Source organism: Leptonychotes weddellii, chromosome X (genome assembly GCF_054177405.1).
Source record: "Leptonychotes weddellii isolate Sample4059 chromosome X, ASM5417740v2, whole genome shotgun sequence".
In the NCBI taxonomy this organism is placed as follows: domain Eukaryota; kingdom Metazoa; phylum Chordata; class Mammalia; order Carnivora; family Phocidae; genus Leptonychotes; species Leptonychotes weddellii.
In genome coordinates, this window is record NC_138385.1 from 94306282 (window position 1) to 94322493 (window position 16212).

General features: G+C 40.9%; 1 protein-coding gene, 1 long non-coding RNA gene and 1 pseudogene across 3 annotated transcripts in view; 2 read left to right on the top strand and 1 right to left on the bottom strand.

Annotated features, from left to right (window-relative positions):
• The window catches only part of LOC145717884 (uncharacterized), a 53671-nt gene that overhangs the window by 20973 nt on the left and 16486 nt on the right, over positions 1–16212 (top strand). The window lies entirely within an intron of this gene.
• The window catches only part of NHS (NHS actin remodeling regulator), a 345618-nt gene that overhangs the window by 19759 nt on the left and 309647 nt on the right, over positions 1–16212 (bottom strand). The gene's annotated exons all lie outside the window — the stretch shown is intronic.
• Positions 10152–10952, top strand: LOC102744574 (calcineurin B homologous protein 1 pseudogene; annotated as a pseudogene).

The window sequence follows — 16212 nt, forward strand, 5'->3', positions numbered from 1 at the left end:
GGCTGAGGTCAAAGAGGTTGCTGGCTGTGTTCTCCTTTAGGATTTTGATGGACTTTTGTCTCACATTGAGGTCTTTCAACCATTTTGAGTCTATTTTTGTGTGTGGTGTAAGGAAATGGTCCAGTTTCATTCTTCTGCATGTGGCTGTCCAGTTTTTCTTTAATCTTCTAAGTCAGCTCTCCTACTGAGTATTTTTTCCAGGAGTGAGGGATGAGGAGTGGTTTTTAGTTTTCATCAGTTTGAGAACCACCGTCCCCCCCCCATGCCATTAAATAAGTACGAGATAACCTTTGGAAATGACTAAGGACGTCAAGTCCAGAGAGAGACTGTTCTGTTTTGGTCAACCATCATTAAGTCAGGGTCTCTGTAGGTTACACTCCACTGAAGATTCCTTCTCAGCTAATCCGCCTCTCCACAATTTTGATAGGAGCTCCAACCTCCAGCTTGTGAAGGCTGAAACTAGGTACTCTGGACCTTGTGTGTGGAAGGACTTTGTTGTTTGGTTCTACCACCACGACAGAAGCACTCGAGCTTCTCTAAATGATCTGTTGATTTAGAGTAGTTAAGCTTATAATCTTGAAATGGACTTTAGTTTTATTTCTGCCATGAAATTAGTAACTGCTTAAGTGTAGTGTTTTAAAGCATTCTCTTTCCTGGGTGTTTGGTCAAAGGAAGTAAAATAGTTCTGATTATTTCTGATTAGACTTTTATATGGTGAATGCAATAATCAGTTCCTAGAATTTTTTTCTAAAATTACCTAAGAAATAAAACTGAAAGAGAACTTCTACCTCAGGGCATCTCTGCATCGCCCAGCATGCCACTCCTTAACCAGTGCGCATGGATAAGGTGAGGAAAAGCTACATGCTGATCAGACTTGTATGAATTAAATTATCCTTTAAGGACTCTATTTAAATGAATCCTTTTGCTTATTCTTAGTAAGACCTGTAAGGGCAGAAACCATTTCTTGTTCCTAACTGTATTCCTACTGCCTTGGTAATGCTTAAATAAAATTTGTTGTCCTGGCAGCTAGCACCCCCATGTGCCTGGCATAAGCAAACAAAAATCCTCTCAAAAGAAATAATATCAGATGATCTCCACAGATAATTTTTCAGTACAACATCCAGCACAAAGTCAAAGATAACAAGGCAAGGAGGAGACGAGACAGCATGAGCAAGGAGCATCCAAAACAATAGGTAAAACAGAAGCGGACTCGTAGGACGTTCCTGCTTTTGGAATTAGCACTGCATACAGGAGTAGCAGTGAACAGCCTTGGCTTCCCCAGAAGAAGTGTGTGGGAAGCCTCTTAGACCACTCATTGATTCATTCAAGAACATTTCTTTGAAGGTCAAAATCAGCCCCCGGGGGAAACAAATTGTCACCTGAAAAACTGTATCTCTCTCATCACTATACAGTTCTTTTGGCTTTTCTGTACTTTCAGATTTTTTCATAATGTTGGAGAAAAACACACACATAAAAATTTCTCTTTCTTTTTCCAGGCTCCCATTCTGGCCCCCCTACCCCTGATTTTGGGAGGCCTGTACCATTTTAGAATCATCCACCACTGGTCTTGCCCATCCTGTCCCTGACAAAAGATGCTTCTTTGATGCTTTCACCCCATTTCTGTCCCTGCTGGCCCATAATTTACACTCTCAGATCCTTTCCCTACCTGCCCATGAAACTGCATCAACGAAAGTTAGTTACATGCTTACAGTCAGTGTTCAGAACAAGAAATAACACATTATTAATTTCTTCACTTTTGTGGCTATGAACAAGCATTTCTCCAAACATCTCAAGATTTTTCCCAACCTTTCTCTTATTGCCAAAAGAAAAATATAATCCCTCCACATTTTACTTCTTTTGGGTTTTATTTTATATGCTGATGGGAGCTTACTTTGCTTCTAGACTCTCCAAAAGACATCTGTTAAAATGTTGTGGGTATTTCAGCAGGAAATGTTTTGAAAATTTGGCTTTAGTGTGTGATCTGATAACACATGGCATTTATAGCAGCTGACTTTCAGAGCTGATTCATTACTATCATGCTGTCTTAAACATGAGAAATATTAACTAGAGAATGGATGCTGTGGTATGCTTGACTATAGGAATAAAACTTTAGAGTGAAGATGTCCATTGCAAGCCACATAGGTTCCTAGTCAGGGGATCTAGGACCTTATTTTCATTCTACCCTGGGGCTTATTTGTCCTTAGACCAGGTCCCTGCATTTCTGCACAGGTTATGGCCTGTGAGATGGAGGGGACCTTGTCTGCCTCAGATTTTTCTTTACTGGAGTGTGTGAATGTGTTGCACATAAACATGAAGTGCCTTGATCTTTCTGGAAGGCTTAAAGGAATCTGGCAATACCTTCTTCACTTAGCACTCTTCCTGCTGCAATTACATAGCACTTTCATTCCATGACACTGTCCCAGAGTCTCCTATTGGCTGGCATTATGCTCTTCCAAACATGTTTAATAACATCATTTCTGGCACATACTGTACTTCTCCCTTTCCTCTCTCCTCAACTCCAACATTTACCAAAGTGAATAACCATGGGAAAACAGAATGAAGTAAGTAAAAGTTTAGGGGGCAGCCTGTGTTTCTCTCCTAAGCCTTTCATCCCTTTCCTGGTGTTTCCTTTTTCCCCACTCTCTCCCAGGGCCTTCATGCTTCCCCAGACGGCTGGAACGCAGCACCCCCAAGTGCCCAAACCCTTCACACTGCACTCCCAGCCAGCCGTGAGGCTTGACAGAAGCCCACAGATGCATTCACATTAATGTGCTGAGAACTCCTAGTGAAAAGCCCAAAGGAACACAGCTCTGAGGCAGAATTGTGGATAGCCGTTATAGGCCAGGAGGGAGATATTTAGGAACAAGTGCCTACTAAGTTCTTCTTTTAACCACTTTATACATTACTATCTATTTAAAACACCAAAATGCATAAATATTCAGGACTAGGAAAAATGGCCTTATCATTGATAAGTCTGCTTTTCCAAATTATACCTTTATTTCTCTTCCCTGACAGATATTGCCACCACCACTTCCTCAACTCTCCTGAGAAGCACTTGGCAAAAGGAAATATACAAAAGGCTGATAAGCATATGCATAGGCCCTCAACATCATTTCTCATCAGGAAAATTAAAATGAAAACCACAGGCACATAGTGCTATATGCTAGAGGGGCTAAAATTAAAAAGATCAATAATAACAAGTGTTGGCAAAGATGAAGAGCAACTAGAACTCTCATAAATTGATAGGGTGAGTGTAAAATGGGATAGCCACTTCAGAGGCTGGCAGTATCTAACAAACCTAAACATATGTCTCCCCTGTAATTCCCTCTTAGGTATATGGAGGTAAGAAGAATGGGTATGTCCACAAAAACCCTTGCACAAAAATATGTATAGCAACTTTATTCGTAAAAGTCCCCCCCCAAAAGTCCTCACAACTAGAAACACCTCAAATAATCTACCAACAACAGAATGGATAAACAAATTGGGGACTACCATATTCATATAAGGAAGTACTGCCCAGTAATAAAAAAGAATACGGTACTGATACATGCAACACTGACCTCAAAAAAGCATGTGGTGTGAAAGAAGCCAAACACAAAAGAGTATGTGCTCATTCACTTTGGAATCCCATCCTGCTGATAGTCTTGATAGACGTGTTGGGTATGAGATCGGCCCCTAGTGAGCAGAACTTGAATGCAGTGGCAATGGTGCAGTTCCCACCACAAGAGAGGCTTTGTGGAAGACAGCATGTCACCGCCAAGAATCTCTCTCTCCTTTTGATCTCAGCTGGAACTGAAGGAAGATTCTTTGGGTGATGGAATGCAAAATGATTTTATGTATTTTAAAGTTCAGGAACACTTTGTTTAATGGTGTTCTACTAATGAAATGATTTAAATGTGCTGAGCATAACAAAATTCTACTTTGAAGCATGTGTGGAAGGTAGTCCCCACGTGAATGGAAAAGAGGGCTCCAGGGGGGCCAGAAGGGAGACCACTTCCGGCTGCTGCTCCGTCATTTATTCACAGGAATTGCTCTGGACTGTCAAGGGGAACATAAAACAAGGCCCGCTGGACCGTGATCAGTGTGATGTTGATGCCAGTGAGTGTCTTATTCATCCCCTGTGGCCAGCTTTGCCAATTAGTGGGGCCACTGCCAAGGGCCATTCAGTATCAGTCCTCAAAGGTTGCTAGCACCAAATAAAAGACATGAGTGGGGAAAAGGCAGGCCAGGCTTTGAAGTGGAGGGAAGAAGGAGGCTTCGAACTGCTGCAGATGCCACAAATACCCTCCCCAAATCACAGGAGCAGGCAACATTCTTCCCTCGCCCTCCTGCCTTGCCCTCAGCTGGAAGCTCCAAGGTGTGCAGTAACTGAAGAGATGTTGTAGATTTGGTCTCACTCCAAGTGACACTTTTCCCTTGTGACTCATTCCAGCTGTGGCAAGAGCTCAGCAGGGTCATACTTAACCTTACCACAGCAAATTTTTAAAAAAATAAGAAAAGATAAAACCTTCTCATGCACAAGCCATGCATGTTCCACCTTTATTTTTTACCTTCCCCCCTCTTTTTAATTGACTTTTTAAATATAGCTCTAGGAGTGTTATCACATGCATAGACTCATGTAACCCTCCCACGATCAGGATTCAGAACATTTCCATTACCTCAAAAAGGTCCCTTGTGCTATCCTTTTAGAGTCATAGTCTCTCCCCACTCTTTGCCCCTGGCAACCAAGAACCTGTTCTCCATCATATGGTTTTGTCTTTTTGAAAGTGTCATATAAATGGAATCATACCTTTTGAGACTGGCTTCTTTCACTCAGCATAATGTCTTTGAGATCCATCCAAGTTGTTGTGTGTATCAGTAATTCATTCCATTTTATTGTGAGTACTATTCCATTGTCTGCTTATACTTAGAACAGTGAAATGTCTCAGGTGTGCAAGGAAACGTGAATCTGAGCATATTCCGCAACGATGTGTACAAAGAAGTAATTTTATTCGCTGCTCCACAGCCAGGCTCACGTTTTAAAAAGAAAGAATTACAAAACTAAAATCTGCAATAAGGAATTTTCTTTATTTCTCACAATATTTGATACTAACCGGACTTGTTGGCTAATGCTATCATTAGCTATTGTGCTGCCTGTTCAGCTGTTGTCTGTCAGCTGCACATCTATTCTTCCGCACTGTGCTCTGTCGGGACTCTGAAAATAACATTTCTTTCTCACCAGCTGCTCCCTATTGATTCTGTCCTAGGCGTGTCAGCTCCTTTTGGCAGTTACTATCTCTGTGTCGCCTCCGTTTCCCGTTTGCTGTGTCAGTTTTACAGTACCTTCCCTATATTGAGTTCTCTCTGTTAAAATAACTGGTATGGATTCTGTGTTCCTGGCTGGACCCTGACTGGTGAAGTACATGGTACCAGGCTTTCACCCCTGGCTTGCTTGTATCTAAGGCACCTAAAGTACTTGCTACCACTGGTTCCTTAGCCCATGAGGAAAACAGGAACCAGTGTGATGTTCCATGGGGTGTCGAGATGATAATGATCTCTGCACCTTATGGCAGAGGACAGGAGAACTGATGTTGCCTCAAAAGCAAACTGCTTCTGGTGATTCTCAAAAATGGGTATAGAGGGAAAAAGTTATTTGCTGGGGTCAGTAGCTGTATAGTTCCACGTCCTAGGTGCTGTGCTGACTTGCCCCAAGGAGAATACCGTATCACAACAGCAGCTATGAGTAAAGTCACAAGTTACTTATAGCCAGTCTCCAAGATCTGTCTACCTTTTGCGAGACCAGACAGCTGAGTTAAATGGAGCGTGTGACAGGCATCACCACTCCTGCAGCCTCACATTTGAAACTAATGTCAGGCTCTTCTCTCCCTACTATACCAAGAAGAAACCTCTAGAAATTGAAGAAGTTATTCCTGTACACACACGGCCTGGTATCTTCCTAAAGCACTGCTCTTTCTGATCATGTTATTTCTGTACTCAAAACTCTTCAATAATTTCCTATGTCTGTGGAATAGATTCATACATTTTAGTCTGACATTCAAGGTCCTTCAAGATCTGGTATATTGAAGCACTGCAGCCAAACCAAAGTATTTGAATTTAATGTATACGCACTTCATTTTCTCCTGCCTGTGTGAGCTTGCTCTCATGGTTTCCTCAGCCTATAATCCTTTTCCTCCCAGTGTACATGTTGAAATTCTACCCCATCCTTCAAGGCCTTTTCAGGTGCTCCCTTTACCATGAAGTTTAATCCTAACATCCAGCCCCATTCTAACACCACATACCAGTTAGGTGTTAATACCTTATACTGAATAACATATGATTTTCTCTAGTATCCCATGTACTCTGGATGGCAGAAATTATGTCTCTCATTTTTGTGTCAGTTAATTTTTTTTTTTTTCAAAATGAAGGAATAAATAAGAGGCCACAGTGGGAGAGAGGGCATTCCAAGTGGAGATACTGTTTTGAGAATGCAGGATATTTTCTCAAGAAGCACGTGGAGTTTGGTTTGGCTGAGGTCTAGGGTCTGTGCCAAGGATTTGTGGGAAATCCATCTGGAAAGGTAAGTTAAGGACCGGATCGTACAGAGGCTGGAGAGTTGGGCTAAGGATTTGAACTTACTTCTTTAGGCAGAATGAAGGAATTGAAGGTTTAGGATTAGGGAAGAATTTTTATGTCAGAGATTCTCATACCAATGTTAGAATTTTTCTTAATTGATTTAAAGGAGCAAACTGGATGAGATAAAGGAAAACATTTAGACTGAAGCAAGAGAGACTTAATTTGGATGGACAGAACCATTTTGAGACAGGTCATAAAACCACAGAATACTTCTGAGAGAGCTTGCAAAACTATGAAGATATTTTATAAAAGCAAAACATGACCTGTCTAGGACATTGTGGTATGTGTAATTCTTTTACAACAAAGGAAAGGCTTGGTCAGCATTTCTCAGTCTCAGTCTTGTAAACCAATAGAATATCAGAAATCTCTAGTGAGGACTCATGGGGAAAGAGAAGGAGGGGACAGGCTGGATGAGAGGAGACAGAGCTGGGGATGGGAGAGAGAGTGAGGCAGTGAGAAGCTCTTTATCTCAGGGCAGGTCAAATACTGTTGAAATGTGCCCCCTGCCAGCTCTAGTCGTTAAGCCCTCTCTTGGCTCAGAACTCCACTCCCAGTCTTGTCATTCTTCTGTAAGCCAGTTTAGTTTTTCTCAGAAGCTGCTTTCTCATAAGACCTATTTTCTTCTTCTTGATAGAAAATGGAAGAATGAACATGGTCATTGTTTATAGCTCTGGACTATGACCAAGGGAGTCTGGGTCCTAGTTTGAGTGATTGCCTTCATTTACTTCCCAGTAAGGCTGTTGGAATGTCCCCTGTCCTTCAGATACACCTCCTTGGTAAGAAGAAAAGTATGATTTGACAGACTTTTAAAATCCCTGGATGCACAGTATGATAAGTTAAAAAACTACTATCAGGCTATGAAATGACAAAGAATCCCTGATATTCTTCCCAGGCTAATTTTATGAAGTCTGAGAAAGAGGGTAACTGAACACAATATGGTGGAATGAGTTAACTGTCAATCCTGATGATAACGATTTAGGCTTCGGTGTTCCTCGGGAACCTGATCAACTTTTGCCATAGGGCTCCATCTCATGTCAAGCTTCATCATCCGCTACCACAGAGACCATTAGATATTCTAGCCCTGGATCACTGATGAAGGTTGGAGAGCGATGCTTGGTGAAATTGCTGGAGCATATTACCACATTTCAGGAAGGATGATTTCTGTGCTTTTCTGTCTAGACCTCAGAATCTAAGCAGGGACTTACACTCCAAGGGTCCCCACAGACCTGATTGCAAGCTGAATGCAGCAATAGGAGATGTTTCAGCTCAAGTGCTGACTCTCGTCAGTAGTGCTATCTGGACTGTGTGGGAAAGATTGCCACGATCTATTGGGAATGCCTGCCTTAGGCTTGCATGGGGGAAGAGCAGGTAAATGTCTCATGTATTTGAGGCCCATATCTGGGCCTGGACCAAGGGACCTTACTGATGAGAACAGATGAGCTGGATATCCCATTCCGCAGAGGATGAGGGCGAGCTGCTATGACAGATTGTCTCCACACTCTGAAATGGGAATCTATGGGTGCCCTAGGGGCCAAAGTGTCATGTACCATAGCAACTTCTAATTATCTTAGATTAGATTCTCTGTGGTCTTCTGAATTTTGCTATTTAAAGAAATTACAAACTAAGCATGTCCTGGTTGAACTTACTTTCTCCAGAAGCCATATATCTATCATAGGCATTGATGTACAAGTCCCAACCCAGGAACTGTGGAATATTTATGGCTAAGTGTGTGTGTGTGTGTGTGTGTTTTAACTATTTTGAAATAATTGATACACAGAAGTTGCAAAAGTAGTAGAGAAGATTCCCATATACTCTTTATCCAGCTTTTCCTAATGTTAACATCTTACATAATCATAGTACATTTATTGAAAGCAGAAAATTAACATTGATGAATACTATTTACCAATTTATTAACCTTATTTGGCTTTTACCAGTTTTCCTAGTAATGTCCTTTTTCTGGTCCAGGATCCAATCCAGGATCTCACATTGCATTTAGTTGTCAAATCTCCTTAGTGTCCTTCAGTTTGTGGTAATCCCTCAGTCATTGCTTTAATGACCTTGACACTTCTGGAGAGTACTGGCCAATTATTTTCTAGAATGTTCCTTAATTTAGGGTTGTCTGACATTTTCTTATGATTAGATTGAAGTTACACATTTTTGTCAAGAATCCCACGGAAGTGTCATCTCATTGCATTATATCAGGAGGTTCATATACAGCTGTGCCCTATTGCTGCTGATGTTAATTTTGACCACTTGGCTAAGACGGTGGCTGTCAGCTTTCTGCAGCTAAAATTACTGTTTTCTGTTTGTAATCAACAAGTATCTTATGGGGAGAAACTTTGAGATGATGCACACATCCTGTTTCTCAACATAATCTCACCCAACTAATTTTAGCATTCATCGATGATTATTGCCCATAAAAATTGTTACTGTCATATTTGGCTAATGGTGATTTTTAAAATTTATATCGGTACTTCTACATTTATTAATTAGAACTCTTCTGTAAGGAAGAACTACCCCACCCCCATGCATGTATTTATTTATCCCAATTTGCTTATATCAGTATAAACTCAGGGATATTTATTCTGAGTTATAATCCATTACTATCATTATTTTGTTGCTCAAAGTGTCCCAGATTTAGCTATTGGGAGCTCCTTCAAGTTGGCTTCTGTGCCCTTTTGACATGCCTCCTATTATTTTTTGAGCACTTTCTTGCTTTTCAGCATCTTAAGATATTCTAGGCTTATCTTACATTTCCCCTGGCCCAGCCCTTGAATAAATTTCTCCAAGGATCCCTGGTTTATCTTTTTAGAGAATGGTATTTAGAAGGAAGATGTAATGAGGTGCCTGGGTGGCTCAATCGGTTAAGTGTCTGCCTTCAGCTCAGGTCATGATCCCAGGGTCCTGGGATTGACCCCCTCATCAGGCTCCCTGCTAAGCAGGGAGTTGTTGTCAAATCTCCTTAGTGTCCCTCTCTCTCTGCCTGCCACTCCCCCTGCTTGTGCTCTCTTGCTCTCTCTGTCAAATAAATACATAAAATCTTAAAAAAAAAAAAAAGAAAGGAGATGTGGGCAGTAGATGTGCTCAATGTTACCAGATTATCATTGCTTCTAAGGCCCTCTCAGATGACAGAGCTAAGAAATATGTTTGTATACTTGTACATGCACATATGCACATATTTATTTTATGCCTATCCATCTGCATATACATGTATATATCTCTCTATGTGTTTGAGAATATATGTATGAATTTATACTGATATTTTAGATGTAATCCAACACCAAAGGATTCATTCTAGACTTTCCCCTTTCTTTATTTGTAACTCCTTTCTCTAGCAGTGACAAACTCATTATCATTATCCACAACATATTTGCTCAATCCTATCATGCACATAAAGTAGTTTCAGAATTTCTAGTTCATTCTCTTGTGAAGAACAAATTTACCAACTAGAGTACAATATTTGTGTACAGTTCCTTTTGTCTTTAGCTTTCCACTGTTGCTTCAGGTGCGGCCGCTCCTAGAGGAGCTCCCACTTGGGGATGGGGCCTCCATCATTACTGTAAGGTGAAGAACTAGAGATCAAGGAGACCAGCTTTTCCCACAGTCAGATCACCCACCTCTATAGCCAGTTCTCCAGCCTGGACAAAGGCGAGAATGGGGTCCTCAGCTGGGAAGATTCCCAGCTGATTCCAGAATTTGTCATCAACCCACTGGGGGCCAGCTTATTAGTGCCTTCTTTCCAGAGGGAGAAGACCAGGTAAACTTCCATTGATTCATAAAAACTTTGGTTCATTTCCAACCCACTGAATATAGTGCAAAGAGCGAAGATAAGAATGGACCAGAACCACTCAACAGTTGAAGTAATGAACTATATTTTGCTTTTTGGCTATATGATTTGGAGAAAGATGATAGGATCTCCCACAATGAGCTGTCCAGGTGCTATGCGTGATGGATGGAGCGAATATCCCAGATGAGCAACTGAGCAGCATCACAGGACCATCCAGGAGGCTGATCAGGATGGGGATGGTGCCATATCTTTTGCAAAATTTGTTAGGGTTTTGGAGAAGGTGGGCATAGAACAGAAAGTCAGCATCCAATTTCTTGACTAAAAAGCTGAGACCAAACTGTTCCTTGCTCTCTAGTATTTAAAAACTAGAACTTGAGAGTCCTCCTATCTACCAGCCCCACCTCCACCCTATCATCCCCTTTCTGCCAAGATAGCACTGCTGTTGCAGGACAATCCCACGTGTGCTCTGTTAACACAAACCTGCCTTTGGCATAAACAGGACATTACAGAATGGCACACCCAGCCTATTTCTCTTCAGTATCCATTCACCTGTTCCCCATTTACAAATATGATCTCTCCCAATTATGCCGCTGAATGTTGAATGTCCATCCTGTGTGAGAAAGGAAGGGAGGGAGGGAAGGACTCTTGCCAAAAACCAGCCAAGCAAGCTTTCCCTGGGTGTAGACTATAGCCATGCTGCCTTCCCTTCAGCTAGGTTTCAGCACGCTCCTACAAACTTTTCCGTATGTCCTTTGCTTCTCTGTCACCCAGCATGCCATTCACGTGATCTTTCAGTCTTCCTGCTTTTTATTATGCCCTGAGTTCCCTCTGTTTTACCTGGCACCCCAAGCTATGGCCTGTTAAATACATATCTAACTTGATAAGATGGTTCGATGGTCTGGCAGTTTTTATCTACCTTTGCTCATAAATAAGCCTCTGGGATGTTATCTCCCCAGGACCTTTTTGGGAATCAGCATTTCTCTCAGAGAATATGACCATCTCTTGGTCCCCTGCACTCTGCTGTGTCATCAAAGGGCTGCTGGATGGAGATGTTCATCTTAAAAGGTGGAAGGTGTCAAGCCAAACTTCTAGGTGGCTTGCCCAGGTCCCTCAGCGTCTGGCCTCTGATTCTCCACACATAGAGTACCTGTATGGCTACTCTTATTCTTCAGAAAATAGCCATATGCCTGCAGGTTTGCTCAGCCTGGGGGCACTGTCACCACCAGAGTGGCTGCTCTGGCAGTATGCTTGGGGATCTTCTCATGGGTTTTTGAACAAGGAGGTAGGGCACCCTAAAGGCCTCCTGTATTCCCATCTCTGCTGCATGGTTTATGCCTCAGGGTTGCACGCCCTGGGGTGTTTTTCACTTCACATTTCCAAGTAGAAAGGTTAGAGTTACAGAGGTGCCTAATTTATCTGTCCTAAGAGATTTAAAGATCGTCCTCAGGATCCTGAAGGTTTTTGCACTTCGCAAATGATTATGCTAGAAGCCACAGTCCACTCCCAGTGGAGCTCCAAAGCATTGACTGTATTGTCACATTAGGTGCCTGGTTACATTGACTACCTACCTCCTTGTTTAGATTACTGTTAATCTCTTAGAAACATGGGATCTGGCGTTGGTCGCACAATACGATGTGGCATTATAGACCTTTCAGCAAGCCAGAGCAGCTTATTTGCCCAAGTCAGCTTAAAGACCTCACTGAATCAGGCAGTTGCCATCTTAATGTCCAAGTCTGTTCATTCATACATCTGCCCGTGGCTAACTTCCCCTGACTCATCACTTGCTTGTTTGTTTCCTTGCTTTGGAAGGAAGATGTGCACACAATTCCTTAGGAAGGGAATGGCTAAAGAATATCACTGCAAAGGAAAGGGAGAGGGATGGGGAACAGAGGAGCAGCCAGGTGGGATGGTTAAAGTATAAATGAATGAGGAATTCTGTAGAAGTATCATTCTGGCTTTGTGATCAAGTGATGTAATATAGGAATCATACAAAAGGGAAGAATTGTCTGATACTTAATCTATCAGTGCCTCAGAGGCTCTTTGACTTGGTTATTTAAAGTTCCTAAGTTTATGGCTTTTCCCTCTTTTGGTGTTTGAAAACTGTTTGAATGCATGGTTGTGCCTTATTGTTCTATTTAAAATTATATTCATCAATCCATCAATAAATATTCTTGGTTAAAATGAAACAAAACAAAAACACTTCTTTCCAGAGTTACTTAGGTTTAGCTATTTTCTTTCCCACCTCCTTCAGTGTGATTATGATACTCATTTGAATATAGTTAGGTTTATTTGTTACTGTTTGCTTTTCATTTTGGGTTCTCCTCACATTCTGGTTCATATTATTTATTTATTGGGGGAGCTGGTATGTAAAAACTTACCTGGGTTCTAAGAGTTAGACCTATCCAAAAAATATACTCAGAGAAGAGTCACTTCCTCGACTCTACTATCTCCTTCCCATCCCCCATTCTTTCTAGTCTCTTGCCACTTAACCCCTGTTGGTAAAACAATCTCATTAGTTTCTGATTTGTCCTTCCTGTACAGTTTTGCAATAACGCTTGTTTTGAAAAAGCAGGTTTGTGCCAATGTGATTGATATATCTTAGAGAACGGTTTGAGCTTCATGCAAATTTCATGTTTGCTTATGGACAGTTTCACACATGAGAAATTCTAGGTGAATCCAGAACATGCACCCAGCTGACCTGAGCTGGGTAAGAATACGTAAAATGCACATACTTCAGACATCTCTGAGTTCCCCTGGTTCACCCGTGTCTTAGAAGCCACACTCATCCACACCTGGGGTTACAACCTTCCACCCCTTCGCACCAATTCACAAGCTACAGCCATCCTGATCCCCATTCCACAAGCAAACTTAAGGGCTTTTTCTAGGTAAAGTGATATGTTTATTGTATTATATTTCTTAACTATTTAATGTCTAAAATTGTGTTACTGCTTTTTTTTATTAGGTTCCTGTGTGTGTGTGTGTGTGTTGTGTGTGTGTGTTGTGTGTGTGTGTGATAGAAAAAGTTTATTGAGTGTTATACCTTGTGTTCCCCATAAACCTTCTGGTTTTTATTGTGGAATTTTGCATAGTGTGGAGATTTTTAGGGATGAATATATTGTGTTATAGCAGAATTGACTCTTTCTTTAAAGACTATTTCTTTTACACAAGTAAGTGAATAACCTGTATATTTTCTTCTATATCCTTTTTTCTAACATGAAGGGTAGCATACAATAGACATTCTTTTAGGTTTTGCCTCTTTTTTAAAAAGATATTTAACTTTATGTTTAAATTTTTTATTTGAGTATAGTTGACACCAACTTAGTGATATGACAAGTCTATACATTATGCTATGTTCACAGGTGTAGCTCCATCATATTATTATATTGCTATTACAGTATCATTGACTGTGTTCCTTAGGCTGTCCCTTTTATTCTTATGACTTACTCATTCCATAACTGGAAGCCTGTATCTTCCTCTCCTCTTCACCCATTTTGCCCAATCCCCCACAGCCCTCCCCTCCGGCAACCATTAGTTTGTTCTCTGTATTTATAAGTCTGATTCTGCTTTTTGTTAATTCATTTATTGGTGTTTTTTTTTAGATTCCCCTTATGAGTGGAATCATATGGCATTTGTCTTTCTTAGTCTTATTTCACTTAGCATAATATCCTGTAGGTCCATCCATACTGTCTCAAGTGGCATGATGCCATCCTTTTTTGTGGCTGTCTGATATTCCATATAGATGGATCTTGTGTTTTTTTACTATGTATGCTGTTTTTATTTTTATTTTTTTAATTTAATTTTTTAAAAAGATTTTATTTATTTATTTGACAGAGAGAGACACAGCGAGAGAGGGAACACAAGCAGGGGGAGTGGGAGAGGGAGAAGCAGGCTTCCCATGGAGCAGGGAGCCTGATGCGGGGCTCGATCCCAGGACCCCGGGATCATGACCTGAGCTGAAGGCAGACGCTTAACGACTGAGCCATCCAGGTGCCCCTTTTTTAATTTAATTTTAAATTTATTTTAATTCCAGTATAGTTAACATACAATGTTATATTAGTTTCAGGTGTACAATATAGTGATTCAGCAATTCCATACACTACTCAGTGCTGCTCATCATGACAAGTGCATGACAAGTGCACTCTTTAATCCCCTTCACCCCCCTCCACCTCCCTTCTGGTAACCATCAGCTTGTTCTCTACAGTTAAGATTTTGTTTTTTGGTTTGTCTCTTTTTTCTTTGTTCGTTTGTTTTGTTTCTTAAATTCCGCGTATGAGTGAAATCATATGGTATTTGTCTTTCTCTGATTTATTTTACTTGACATTATATCCTCTAGATCTATCCATGTTGTTGCAAATGGCAAGATTTCATTCTTTTTTATAGCTGAGTAATGTATATATATACCACCTCTTCTTTATCCATTTGTCTATCAGACAATTGGTTGCTTCCATAATTTGGCCATTGTACATCATGCTGCAGTAAACATAGGGGTGCATATATTTTTTCGAATTAGTATTTTTGTATTCTTTTTTTTTTTTTAAAAGATTTTATTTATTTATTTGAGAGAGAGAGAGAATGAGAGACAGAGAGCATGAGAGGGAGGAGGGTCAGAGGGAGAAGCAGACTCCCCGCCGAGCAGGGAGCCCAATGCGGGACTCGATCCAGGGACTCCAGGATCATGACCTGAGCTGAAGGCAGTCGCTCAACCAACTGAGCCACCCAGGCGCCCCAGTATTTTTGTATTCTTTGGGTAAATACCCAGTAGTGGAATTACTGGATTATATGGTAATTCTAATTTAATTTTTAGAGGAACCTCCATACTGTTTTTCACAGTGAATGCACCAGTTTGCATTCCCAACAGTGCACAAGGGTTCCTTTTTCTCCACATCCTTGCCAAACTTGTTATTTCTTGTCTTTTATTTTAAGACATTCTGACAGGTATAAGGTGATTGTGGTTTTGATTTGCATTTCCCTGATGATTAGTGATGTTGCACATCTTTTCCTGTGTTGGCCATCAGTATGTCTGCTTTGGAGAAATGTCTGTTCAGGTCTTCTGCTCATTTTTAATTGGATTGTTTATTTTTTGGTTTTGAGTTATATAAGTTTTTCATGTATTTTGGATACTAGCCCTTTATTGGATATGCCATTTACAAATATCTTCAGTGGGTTGTCTTTTAGTTTTGTTGAGTGTTTCCTTTGCTGTGCAGAAGCTTTTTATTTTGAGGTGGTCCAAATAGTTTATTGTTTCCCTTGCCTCAGGAGACAAATCTAGAAAAATGTTCCTATGGCCGGTGTCAGAGAAATTACTGCCTGTCCTCTCTTACAGTATTTATGGTTTCAGGTCTCATATTTAGGTCCTTAATCCCTTTGAGTTTATTTTTGTGTATGGTTTAAGAAAATGGTCCAGTTTCATTCTTTTACATGTAGCTGTCCAGTTTCCCAGCACTATTTGTTGAAGAGACTGTCTTTTTCCCATTGCATATTCTTGCCTCTTTTGTTGAAGATTAATTGGCCATATAATCGTGGGTTTATTTCTGGGCTCTCTGTTCTGTTATCTATCTTTTTTTGTGGCAGTACCATACTGTTTTGATTACTATAGTTTTGTTGTATATCTTGAAATCTGGGATTGTGATACCTCTAGTTCTGTTTTTTTTTTTTAAGATTTTATTTATTTATTTGACAGAGAGAGAGACAGCGAGAGAGGGAACACAAGCAGGGGGAGTGGGAGAGGGAGAAGCAGGCTTCCTGCCAAGCAGGGAGCCCGATGCGGGGCTGTATCCCAGGACCCTGGGATCATGACCTGAGCCGAAGGCAGA